Below are 13,888 nucleotides of genomic sequence, written 5' to 3' on the forward strand. Positions count from 1 at the left end.
CTATTATACCCTACTAAGTAATGTTTGTTCTCATCTTGGCACATTATGGTATTAGCTAAATAAACATTCTCTGTTACCCCCTTTGCCATTTTCCCTCTACTATGTTCGTCCCTTCCATAATGTGAAGTGCTCTGATACCCTTCGGGGTCATGTTTGCGCTATACAAAACTTTATAAATAAAATAAATAAATAAATGAAATAAAAAAACTTCATGAGGAGTGTACCAAGAGGCATTCAGCAAACTCAGCAAATGGATCGGAGTTTTATTCCCGGGCTTAATGGTAATCATGTATACACCAATGCCACCATGTTTAAGGGAGATGCACATGCACTTTAGCTCTGGTCAGCAGTTGTAATGTTCTCAGAGTCCTATGGCCAACAGAAAGCTACACCAAAAATAGGAGGTAAGCAGGCAAAAAGTTTAGGGGAAGACCACTCTAAGGATGACAAGTCTAACAATCATCAAATCTGTTTTGGAAGGAAACGAAGGAATGACAGTTCAAGTAAATGCATTGCAAATAGTCCTTCAGCCCAGAGTCCCAAGTTAATATATAACTAATGTTCTGTCATCTAGGTTTGAAAAATGCAAATTATTGTGGCGTAAGCCCACACTGTTCTGAAATTTATGATTGTTAAAAGAGAAATTATACTGTGTATAAATGCCAAATTGGGCATTGTGTATCCGCCCATTCTTCTCGGAATGTCTGTCTTCTTGGGTGCCCTGGTAGAACTGGTCAAGTAAGATAAGCAGGAATGCTATGGAGCTTTTGCCTTTCATGCAGTAGAAGAGAAGGCCTGTGGATTGTAAAATAGAAATGATGTTGTAGAGTCAAGGAGAAGGACAGAAGTTAAACTGCATGAGGAGTGTACGAGTGGAGAAGTGTGGCTCAATGATTAGAGCGGCAGACCCTGATGCAGAGGTGTAGCCCGGGACCAGGGTTCAATTCCCCACCTCGGCGGGTCTTGGGCTCAAAAATTCCACGGACATGATAATTCTCGCCTCGGTGCCTACTCCAATCATGGAGTCCCACTCTGCAACTCTGGGCAATAGCTTGCTGAATCTCCACAATGGCCCCCACAACGCTAAGGATGCCTGGCCTCCATCTTGGGGGTGCCCAGGAGTGGATGCCTCACAGGGAAAGCCAGGATGGGTTCCACAGCGGTATTCGTACAAGCGCCTTGAGACCCTTGCGGGTGAGTAGTGTGCTATACAAGTATCAATTTTTACCAAGAGGCAGAGTATTGGCATAGGCAGTTGCAATCATTTACTAGAACCCATGTGTGATTAACGGAAAAGTAAGAGCAATTTTACACCCAATCCCAGACAAGTAGCTGCATGTACAGTGGTGAACAACCTCTCAACTGTCATCATAACATTTAGCTTAGTGAGTCCATCATGTGATGATATGACATCACATGTGTCTCTCCAGTTACCCCCGACAACAGCCACATAGTTGAAGAGTTTCACATTTGAGCCAGCGCACACACAGTACTCAGCACCCTTTCCAAAATCAAAGCACCTCTTTCCAGTCCATAGAGCCAAGTAGGCCTCTTAGAGTCATCATCATGTTGGTTTCACTTTGAAGTTGATAACTTCCTTTATCTGGCTGTTGAGGTACTCCAGCTCTGAGTCTTGACTCCGAGTAATGAATCAAGCTGACTCCACCCTGACTCAAATGAGATTGAGAGAGATAGGCCTGTAGTACACTGCTGTTGATTAACAAAAAGAATAAAAAGAAACTGAACATTTTGAGTAGATTTGTTTGTTACCTAAACTGACTAGTCTGATCTCTGAAGAAGAAAAAGAATAGCAAGGAGCGGACCATGCAAGTAAATCTAGCTAAGAGTGAGAGGGACAATCACCTTCATGCAAAATCACCCATTAGGCCCCAAACAATGCAAACCATCGCAATCACGTTTACAAATTAGTTGAACACCCTGTATTGTTGTCTGCCGCCACATGAATCATCAATCATCACTCTCACATACTCAATAATATATCACTCATTGGTGCAATAGTTACCTGTTCCAGTCCAAGCATGGAGGCACACAATTATATCTCCTCTTTGATGGAAACAACAAATTATCAGTCTAGTAAATCAAATGATCTTTACTGGGGTAGGCCTGATAGGGAATGAAAAAAAGAAGGATGGGCATGGGATGAAGTAAGGCATTGCCTCCAAAGACCTTGAAGGGACAGGTGAGGACTCTTAATTGCACACTGGTCAAACTCCTATCTGGCCATACATGTGCCTAAAATGGTGTAGGCCATTACAGAAATGGGGTTACCCTAATACGGTACTGGACCTGGGTATGATGCAATACAAAAAACAGTGGTCCTAGACCTACTTTGAAAGAGCATAAGTCAATTCTCTTTTGGTTTCCAGCATTTAACAATTTTCATGAGCGTTCTCAAGTGCAGCCGCACCCGCTCAAAGTATTGGATACATTATTCAGACAACATATGTAAACAATAAAAATGCAATACCCAATGTTTACTCAACCATGCATTTAATTCTTCATGCCAATGGTATACAGTTCTAATATATTCGTTTTCAGAGAACAAAGCAATTTAATCATTAATCATTAATTATAGAAGGTTGCTCCAGATGGAACGTGCGTAAAGAAAAGTGCTCAAGTGAAGAAGAATTGTGAAAAGACTTCAAAGTAGTGGCATAAGAGAGATAGAGATTGATATTTTCTAAACAAAAGGACCGGTTGTAATTCACCGTCCCATCGGAACTGGCCACATGTATGGTAAATAATCCACAATTTTCAATTTAAATTAACACAGAAATGCATTCTTGTGTTGCACGTTTAGAGAAGCGTGTGTGGTCCAGATCAAGTTATAGGGGCGTCGACGTTTCGATCCGTCTTGTGGCCACGAGGGTAATTTAGAACCTCGGCCTTGCGGATCTTCCTCAGGACGGAAATGGGGCAACCAACTCCTATATTGATCTAGGTCATGAGCCCGTCAAGGTCAATGAGATACGGGTCCTAATGAATAGGGGTCCGTCGCATTTTAGGCCCGGCAATCGCTAGATAATTGTGCGTCAATGTAGAGACCTTGCTGAAGTAGAAAGGTAAACAGTCTCTCACTGTAGTCGACCGTGTCGGGGGCATTCAAGGCCAAGTTCATATCTTGTGTACGGGCGCGAACGATTTCCAAGTGGTGTGGCTGCAGAAGTTAGATGCAAACAAAATATATAATTTTCCTCTAGCTATAACCATTTTTAAATTATTTTTTTCGGCACGCAGTTTGATGATAATTAAAAAGTTCCATTATGGCCTACATAGTACTCAGTCAGGAAAGTAGAGTTCATCCACAAACTCCTCTTGTAATGTTTCAGGAATAGTGTAAATGTGCAATATAAAGTGTTGGTTAATTTTAATCATGGCCAATCTTTCCATATTATGTGACAACTGCACCAGATGCACCGAAGACATGCTCAACAGACACACTGGTTACCAGACAATCCAGATACTTTATTGCCAGTCTGCTGAGCTCCGGCCATTGGTACATATTCTCATACAAATAGACTAATAGGTTTTGATCCATGAAGAACTCTTTTGGGTCATCAAGATAGTCCTGGAACATCCTCTGAATGGTCATTGGTTCTCCCACTTGTTCAACCTCTTTTACCCTCACCTCTGTACTTGATTTAAGCTATGCTACTTGAAAACAGGCCTTTGCAGAGTTTGGGTCCAATTCTTCTGTTGCTGTTGTTGTTGCCAGTGTTGCTGTTACTAGTGATGGCTGACGTGAGACAACAGCACTGCCCTTTCTGGAGGTTCAAGGATGCATGCCAGAACTTCATTGTGGGATTTTCATTTCCAGACAGTCTTCTTCCAGGACTCTTTAGATGGCAAAATGTCTCTTTGCAGCCTCGGATTAACAGCCAAGCAAAAAAATAAGCTCTAGAGCAACCTGTGCAGTTCTCCATTGCCGTTCATAATGGCAAACCTTTGCAATAAATGTTTTAATTGGTCTTATAACAGCTGCAACAATGGGATAACTTGGCTTATCGTACTGTCCTCCTTACTGACCTCCAGTACGAAAACCTCAAAAGAAAGTAGCATCTGTGTCCAGCATTTGACTAGGCCCCAGTTGTCCACCTCCATGTTCATGCTTTTCCAACCTGTATCCCCTCCTCTTTCAATGACATAGTCATTGATTGGTTTGTCTTGCCCAAACAGACATTGCAACATGTAAAGGTTCAAGTTCCAACGTGTTGGCACCTCCTGTATGAGAGATTTGACTGGTACTCTATTAGCACGCTGATGGATCCTCAACTGCTTCCAGGGTTTAAACAAATGATTGAAATGAAAAGACAGATTATTCTGTAGGTGGTCAATATGATGCTGACTATGACTTCTTTTTTGAGAAAGTCCTGCACAAGCACATTGATGCAATGCACCAAACATATGACCCTGAAATAGTCACCATCTTCCATGGCCTTAACTATATTACTGACATTGCCACTGGCAACAAATGCAATTCTGAGACTTCTGGGTTGCAGCCATTCAAACACCTTGCTGTTAAAGTTTTCCAAGATGTTTGCAGCTTTATAGGATTTCTCCATGGTGAACATGGATACTGTTGCATGCTGTTGGATGCCTTAAAAGTTTTTTCAGCACTGAGACCTGTAGGTAGCTGTTATGCCCGCAGTAACATCATTCGTCGCGCGATCACGTCTTTCTTCTCGCGATCATGCACCGCGAGACAAGTGAAAACAAGATGGCCGCACCCGCGAGCAACCGCATGGGTAAGTTGGCGAGCCGCGACCACGCAGAAAATATCGCGAACGGGCGGGAAAAAAGTTCCGCATCTTCGCGATATTTCCGCGTGTTTGCGGAGATTTATTACATTTTCGCGATAATTTGCGAAAGTGAATTTCGCAAATTCCGCCCACCCCTAATTGTAATGAAGAGGTCGGACCTTTGGCCTGTCTGTCAGGCACACCACAACCGATGGCATGTCAGTGGTGGTCAGGCCAGCCTGACATCAAAATCGGGAAAGGGCGAATTTCTGTGTTTTTCTAAGTTTAAAAATGTTATGTAGTCATTGAAGATTTAACCGAACTATAAACGTACTTACATTTTTTTGCCAGTGAACATATATATATATATATATATATATATATATATATATATATATATATATATATATATATATATGCATATATATATGTATGTAACCAATATTGCCGAAGCAAAACGCCCAGAAGCTTGAGGCCACACAATATTGCAGGTGAGTAACAAACTATTTAAACCAAGCAGGCAGCTTAACATCCCTTTGAAGTCCATGACCTGACGCGTTTCGATGCCGCTGTTTGCATCTCCCCAGAGGCCGTGTCAGCGGAGGTGATTTATGGCTACCGCATTTCCCCTGCATGTTTCCGTAATTGGGGGCTTTCAGTGCTCCTCCCTTGGTGGAAGTTCATTTTCAAATGCATGTTGGGATCTGAGGTCTCATTTTGCCAATTGACGCCCTCTAGTGGGTTACCTCCGCTGCAGCTAATTATGGACAATTTTTCTCGGCCCTCGATTGAGCCTTGGATGAGACTCTGCCGGCTTCATTAAAGGTACCCTGCAGCTGTGGAAAGAGGAATCTTCCTCTCTCCTAATCTCTTTGGTTGAGCGGTGTGCGGCTTCATTCTTCTGGGCAACTTTGGAACATATATATATATATATATATATTCACTTAAAAAACCATAGGTTTCACACATGTTATGGTTAGGTGGATATTTCACTCGTAAAAAACCAATGAAATTCCCCCGTTTTAGTTAGTTCAGATAACTATAACTCGCGCGCCCGCAATCCTGCTCATGACGTCACATATTACATCACTCATTACATGGTCAGTGGCATCACTCATGACATCACTGATGACATCATCCTTGTGATAGAGTGGCGGTCGCGCGAGTTATAGTTATCTGAACTAACTATAACAGGGGAATTTTATTGGTTTTTTACGAGTGAAATATCCACCTAACTATAACATGTGTGAAACCTATGGTTTTTTAAGTGAATTTGCAAGGTTTTTTAAATTCTAATTCCTAACTATAACGTGTGTGAAACCTATGGTTTTTTCAGTGAATTTGTACGTTTTTTTAAATGCTAAGTCATGTATGTATTATTATTTTTGTATATGTTTATTTTACAATAAACTACGTATTAAATTGTTTTCTTTTTTTTAATGGTTTTATGGTTTTTCACCGTGCGCGCAACCCCGCGATTTTTTTAAAAAAAAATTACAAATGTTTTTTTCTGCCTTCAGGGTCCTTCAGTGACCCCCTGACAAAGGCTAGGGGGTCAGGAACTCTCTACCCTGCCCCCTTTTCACGTTCGCCACCTTCCTTTTTCACTCTCGCACTCATAACAAACAAAATGGCGGCTGACACTTCCTGATTTCGACTGATTAGAACGTTGACTGATGTGTAACCACCAATCAGAATTACGCTCGCGCACGCATATTTATGTGCTTTAACTGCAATTTTGTCAGGAATTACCGAACAGATTGACTCCATATATGCAAAAGGCACATCCCTGACCTGAGGACTACCTCTCTGACAAATTTCAATTAATTCTGTTCAATCGTTCGGGCTGTACCTTCGACTAAAGGTCCTATGGGAAAATGCATGGGGAAAACGCGTTTTGGGACCCCCCTTTTTTCTCAGCCCCCGCTTGACGAATCACCCCGAGAATTTCAGGGTAGGAGCTGAGCGGAGCGCCCCATTAGTTTGGAAATTTTAGCGAGGATTCGTCAAAGTTATTCAAAATAGAATTTTCTGATTTCCTATGGAAACACGGTCCTAACTATAACTATCTACTGGCGACCGCCAGTAGATTATATATATATATATATATATATATATATATATATATATATATATATATATATATATATATATGTATATATATATATATATATTCACTGAAAAAACCATAGGCTTCACACACGTTATAGTTAGCTGGACTTTTCACTCGTACAAAACCATTGAAATTCCCCCGTTATTAGTTAGTTCAGCTAACTATAACTCGCGCGCCCGCAATGCACTGCTGATGACGTCACATATTACATCACCCATGACATGGTCGGTGACATCACTCAATCTGTCATTGCGCACAATGTATTGCATATTATATTTCACGCCCCGGTTCATCTTATATCACACTTTTTGGATATACTATATCTAGTTTTCATTTTCAATCGTGCTCTCAGGACTATGTTCTATATAACACTGCGTCCACCTACCCTTTTCACAGGCATTACATTTTGCGATGGGGGTGGAGGGTCAGGGGGTGTTTCTGCCAAGTGAGCCCGGAGTCACAGTCACAAACGTCCTCTTCTTCCTGAATAAAAGTGAGATTATGCTGCATACTTTTCATATTTTAAGTAGTTCGCACAGACACACATTTTAAAAACAATAAAGTACCTAATACCCACATTCTCTGAACAGTGAGCTTGCTGCCCCATCCACCTCCTCCCTATCCTGTGTTGTCTGAATCCATGGATTAGCCTCCTCCCTACTGCCATGCATGGTCTGATATGCTGCCACTGCCCTCCATTTACATGATGTACCAGTCCACTCTTCCTGCCCTCCATTGCCCAATTCTATGGCCCATCATTGACCTCCTGCTCAGCCTCTGTGCTTAGCTTGCTGCCCCTATTCTCCTTCCCCCTGCCCTCCGATGTCTTTGTGCATGCCCCTGCTCCATCCTTTTTGCCCACCATATTCCATGGACCTGCCACTCCTATCTAGTGTTCTGTTGAGCTGCCACTCCCCTCCCACCTGCCTAGCATTGTCAGATGACTGTAACCTGTCCCTGCCACCTCCACCCTGCCTGTCCATATGCCATGCCCCTATCCCTTTCCTCCTGTCCTCCATGGTCCATTTTACTGCCACACCCTTCTGCCCTCCCTGGTCTGTTGTGCTGCAACTGCTCCTTCTGCCTGCCCTGTGTGGTCTGTTGTGAGGCCCCTTCCCCTGAACTCTCTTGTCTGTGCCCAGGTCCTGAACCACCCTTCTATCCTCCATGGTCCTTTGTGCATGCCCCTGCACCCTCCTTCTTGCCCATCATAGCCATTGTGCTGCCACTAACCCTCCCACTTGCCATGCATGGTCTTCTGTGCTGCCATGGCCCCTCCCACCTTCCCTGTGTGGTCAGCTGGCTGCCCCTGACCCCCTCCCACCTTCCCTCCATGGTCTGTGTGTATGCCATCATAGTCTCACTGTTGCTCTCCATGGTGTGTCTTGTTTCTAGTGCCCATCCTGCCTGACCGCCATGGTCATCTTGCTGCTCCTGCCCTGGCCCCTTGCCCCCAGCCCTCTGTTTCTATGTGTAGACCCCTATTCCCTCCCTTCTGGCTTGTCTGTTCCATTGTAATGCCCCTGATCCATCCCTCCTGCCCTTTATGGTCTGTTATGCTTCAGCTTTCTCTCCTGTCTGTCCATTATGGTCAGCTAGCTACCATTGCCTCTTTCCCCTCTGGTCTCTGTTGTCCATGTGCATGGTCCTGTCCCCTCCCTATTGCTTTATATGGATTGTTGTGCTGCACTCCCGTCCTGCATGCCCTGTGTGGTGTATTGTGCTGCTGCAAACCCTGATGCCTGCCCTGTGGGGTCAGTTTGGTGCACTTCTCCATGTCCCTCCTGTCCTCTGTTATCCGAGTCCATGTCCCTACCCCAATTCCTCCTGAATACCATGATCCAATGTACCATACTTGAGAACATTTTGAGCTTGGTAAGAGGGAGATTTTGAAAAAAAACTGGGGTATTGATTTTCCCCTTTGAGTTACATTGAAAAAGAGGAGATTGTAGACAGGAGACAGATCAAATAAAGCCCATTTGAGCTTAAAAACATTGGACGTTTCCTGGCTGAAATGGGTCTGTTGGCATGTATGGTTGTACTACCTCTGCCTCTTCCTTCTGCCCACAATGGTCTATTATATTGCCACAGCCTCTCTTGCCAGCCCTGTATTGTTGGTTTGTTGCTCCTGCCCCCCTTTCCACTGCCCTCCATGGTCTGTTGTGCTGCCACTGCCCTTCCTGCCTGCCCAGTGTGGTCAAATTGTTGCCTCTGCACTCTCCTACCTGCCTTCAATGTTCAGAGTCCATGCCCCTGGCCTCTGCCTCTCAACAGTATCCTAATGAACAACTAGATGCTGACATTCTATATTTATTACAAACGTGTGGAACGCCTGACGTCATCTTGATGTAATCAAAACTGTAATAACTAGAGCATTTCCTTTAGAAATTACATATATGAGAGGGTCTTATTTGCATCAAAATTATGGTTAGTGCTCTAAAAAAATAAAATGAGGACATATTTTCTGAGTTTTCAAATAGCGACAAAGAACTTTTAAATTATTTGTAATCTTTATGTTTTTTTATCCAGTTGACCACTTGATGAAATGTTGCACCTAGGGGAGAGGATGTGGTGTTACTTCCAGAGCTGCAGACTTTGCAACTGGGGAACCAGGTTGGAGTTTCTGCTTCAGCTCAACATTCTGTAATTCTGGTCAAATCACTTAATCTCTCCATGTCTACAACCAAAATGAATTTGATCTTGTGTGATGTAACCAATGCTCATGTAAAGCACTCCAATACCTGACAAGTCTGCACTATATAACACTGCAAATACACAAAAAATAAGTGTTTTGCACACTTCTGTAATTGGGCTACATGTGGGCTACATCTGGGTGATATTTGTGCTGCATTTGGGCTCTTTTGTCTCTGGTGGCCATCTTGGGAGATTTATTTGTTATGAAGTTTCCTAATTTCCTCATTTACTGCAGTCTCCTCAGTAGGAAATGCTTTCAGTCTTTTACTTTGATTCTATCAAGAAGGTATTCAGATATGTCACACATTTGCCATAAATTCTGAACGTTAGCACTCTAGTTGCTCATTAGATCACTGTAGTAAAGCTACTGCTCACCACGGAAGTCTGCTGCTGGTATTAAACGTGCATGTTTCAGTCTGCATATCAGAATTTTTTAATGAAATAGAAGAGGATTTGAGAAGTCACTCAAAATGTGCCCTAATTTTTCTTTCTTCAGCACTAATAATAATTTCTATGGCAAAATGAACCCCCTCATTGTGTTCCTTTTTAAATTAAATGTTTTAAGTGTTACCAGTTTATTCCAATCAAGATGGCGTCAGGTGTGCCATACTTTTGTCATAAGTAAGACAGTAAGCGCTCTAGTTGTTCTTAAGAACACTCTGGGACATTCTGTCATTGGGCTATACTTGGGTTACATCTGGGTGATATTTGGGCTACATTTGGGCTCTTTTGTCTCTGGTGGCCTTCTGGGGAGATTTATTTGTTATGAAGTTTCCTAATTTCCTCATTTACTGCAGTCTCCTCAGTAGGAAATAATTTCAGTTTTTTACTTTGGTTCCATCAAGAAGGCATTCAGATGTGTCACACATTTGCCATGAATTCTGAATGTTAGCACTCTAGTTGCTCATTAGATCACTGTAGTAAAACTACTGCTAACCATGGAAGTCTGCTGCTGGTATTCAAAGTGCATGTTTCAGTCTGCATGTCAGAATTTTTTTTGAAATAGAAGAGGATTTGAGAAGTCAAAATGTGCCCTAATTTTTCTTTCTGCAGCACTAATCATAATTTCTATGGCAAAATGAACCCCCTCATTTTGTTCCTTTGTAAATTAAATGTTTTAAGTGTTACCACTTTATTCCAATCAAGATGGCTTCAGGTGTGCCATACTTTTGTCATAAGTAAGACTGTTAGCGCTCTACTTGTTCGTTAGAACACTCTGGGACATTCTGTCATTGGGCTATACTTGGGTTACATCTGGGTGATATTTGGGCTACATTTGGGCTCTTTTGTTTCTGGTGGCCATTTTGGGAGACTTATTTGTTATGAAGTTTCCTAATTTCCTCATTTACTACAGTCTCCTCAGTAGGAAATACTTTCAGTTTTTTACTTTGATTCCATCAAGAAGGCATTCAGATATGTCACACATTTGCCATAAATTCAGAATGTTAGTACTCTAGTTGCTTATTAGGTCACTGTAGTAAAGCTACTGCTCACCAGGGAAGTCTGCTGCTGGTATTGAAAGTGCATGTTTCAGTCTGCATGTCAGAATTTTTTAATGAAATAGAAGAGGATTTGAGAAGTCACTCAAAATGTGCCCTAACTTTTCTTTCTGCAGCACTAATCATACTTTCTATGGCAAAATGAACCCCCTCATGTTGTTCCTTTTTAAATTAAATGTTTTAAGAGTTACCACTTTATTCCAATTAAGATGGCTTCAGGTGTGCAATACGTTTGTCATAAATAGGACTGTTAGCGCTCTAGTTGTTCTTTAGAACACTCTGGAAAGCTGCAGTAGAACACAAAGGAATCAACTGACAGTCTCTGCCCTTGATGGATGTACATGTTTTACTGAGAATGTCAGACTTCATTCTCACATGACTGAGAAAGATAATGTGAATTTACAGAAAATATGCTCTCAGTTTAGCTTATAGATCACCTTCCAAACCTCTGTGGGAAAAGCATGAGAAAATTGTTTTCTCTCAAACATGATTCATGATATCACAGCAGAAGGCTTTTTCACATGGTAAAATCACCTTAGAACACACCACAATTCCTAAAATGAGTATGGTACCATCAACAAATGATTTATAATGTAACTAAAGTCTTAAAACCTTCTATTAACTGCAATGCTTTTTAATGAGGTGCTATCATGTATATTGGTCCCAAGATGGCTGCCAACACTTCTTGGATGAAGTACTGACAGCCAATCAGATCTCACGATGAGATGTGTGGTTAGGCTCCGCCCAGATATATCTATCTTTTTAACTCTAATTTTCTCAGGAACTACTGAACGGATTTACACCATTTAAGCAAAAGGCATGAGTCTGAACTGAGGACTACCTCTTTGCCAAATTTGGTGTAATTCCGTTCAGCAGTTCGGGCTGTAGCTGCGCCAACAGGTCCTATGGGAAAATGCATGGGGAAAACGCATTTTGGGACCCCCCTTTTTTCTCGGCCCCCGCTTGACGAATCACCATGAAACTTATCCACCCTATATTTTTATTTATTATATTTGTGTGTGTCTTTGTGTTTGTGTATTTTACAATTTTGGGTAATTTATTTTGTGTTTCTCATGACTTTTTGTATATTTCCCCTTACTTCTTTATTTCTTCTTTCCTCTCCCTTCCTTCTCCTTCTTTTCTGACCTACCCAGCACCGTGGCAGAGGGAGGGCTGCTTCGTTGCAGGCAGCATCACCGCCCAGTTGTGCAGCCCAGGGCAATCTTTGGTGAGGAGGAGATGGCAGCACTCATTTCTTTTGTGAAGCGCCACCTCCCCTCTATGCTGGCAGCAGGCAGCAGGCCTGACAGCGGATACCCTCTGTGGGAACGTTGGCTGTGCTGGGGGAGGGTGTGCTGGTTCATGGGGTGCACCAGCCAGGTCTGGCGGACCGTCCAGCGGCTGACGCACCACTGGGTGGATATCTGGACCGCAAACAGGACCTTCTCAACTTCCTAGGCTTCAAGTTTTTGGGGATTGGTGGGTATTAATTATTATTTGTTGTGTTTGAGTTCAATAATGCCAAAAAGAAATTGCCAGATAGCATGCTGCTCATACTCAGAGGTAATTTACGTATAGTTTACGTTGGAATATTATTATTTGATCCAGATTTTAGTTTCTGCTAGGCAGGTGCTTAGCTCTACCTAAACGCTCCCATCATTGGCACTCGCTTTGAATGATTAAGTAAGCCATTGCAGACTGTCCTCTTGTCACTATAGTGAATCAGTGATACCAGCGAGTAGCGCGTTCTCTCTGTGACTTTGTTTATGTATCTTGCACAGTTCCAAGCTATTGGGCAACTCAGCAATTCTTAGTCGATAGACTTGAGTCGAAACTAGTACTACGGAAGACCTGCTCTAGAGAAGTACAATTGTGTGACTGCATTTGCCTGTCATAATAATTTTGTGGAGATTAACTGAATCACTGATCTGTTTTTTAAAAATCGTTTTCATTTATTACATTTGTACCTAGGGGCAAGAAGAGGGGCATTGAAGGTCCAGGAGAAGCTGCTCGGCAGGAGATGCCAACCCCCAGCACCGCTGCCGAGGGCTCTGCTAACCCCAGTAAGTCCTAATATGTATTATTATTATTTCCCTAATGTTGGGTTTTGTGATTCTTGTGGGCTTAGGGTAGAATCTTGGGTTACTTGAATGTTGGTGCTGGGTTCCATGATGGGAGTTGCTGCCTGGAGGCTGGTTTTCTGACACCCTTATCTGCTGTCTTCCTTCCACATGGCAACGAGGATAGGATATGATTACAAACTCACTAGTGCAAAGCACAATGGATTCAATTTTTGTCTCGTTCCTGTTATCCCTGCATCATCTTTTTTTCTTCCTTATATTATATATTTGTTTTATTAGATTATTTTTTTCTGGTCTCTACTCTAGGTTTTAGCTCAATTATCTACTGGTTTGTTGGTAATCTTCCCCTCGCTCCTATATATCTTGTAGTACTATAAGTGTTAATCTAAGAATAACACATTTTGGTACTCTACTGTCTAGCCTGAAGAATCATATTGATGGCCAAAGTAAGCTAGTTCTATAAATAATGCTCACCATGTATGTTTGTTGAGAAAGCTTTCTTTTTCCTACTCATGGTCATCATGGTCCACCCTGCCACCCACAATGTAGTGAGCTGTCTTATTCATTTATTGTTTATACAGCATCAGTAGTTTTCCATGACAGTGCAGCATGGCTGGAAATAAAGGATGAGGTCCCACTCCCTTTTTTTTATTTTTTTTTTATTTTATACAGGCAGCAATAGTACATTAATTAATTCAAAGACATACCAATGAGCAAACAGAAACATTACAACAACTTATT

This window comes from Triturus cristatus, chromosome 2_2 (assembly GCF_964204655.1).
Source record: "Triturus cristatus chromosome 2_2, aTriCri1.1, whole genome shotgun sequence".
Lineage (NCBI taxonomy): Eukaryota > Metazoa > Chordata > Amphibia > Caudata > Salamandridae > Triturus > Triturus cristatus.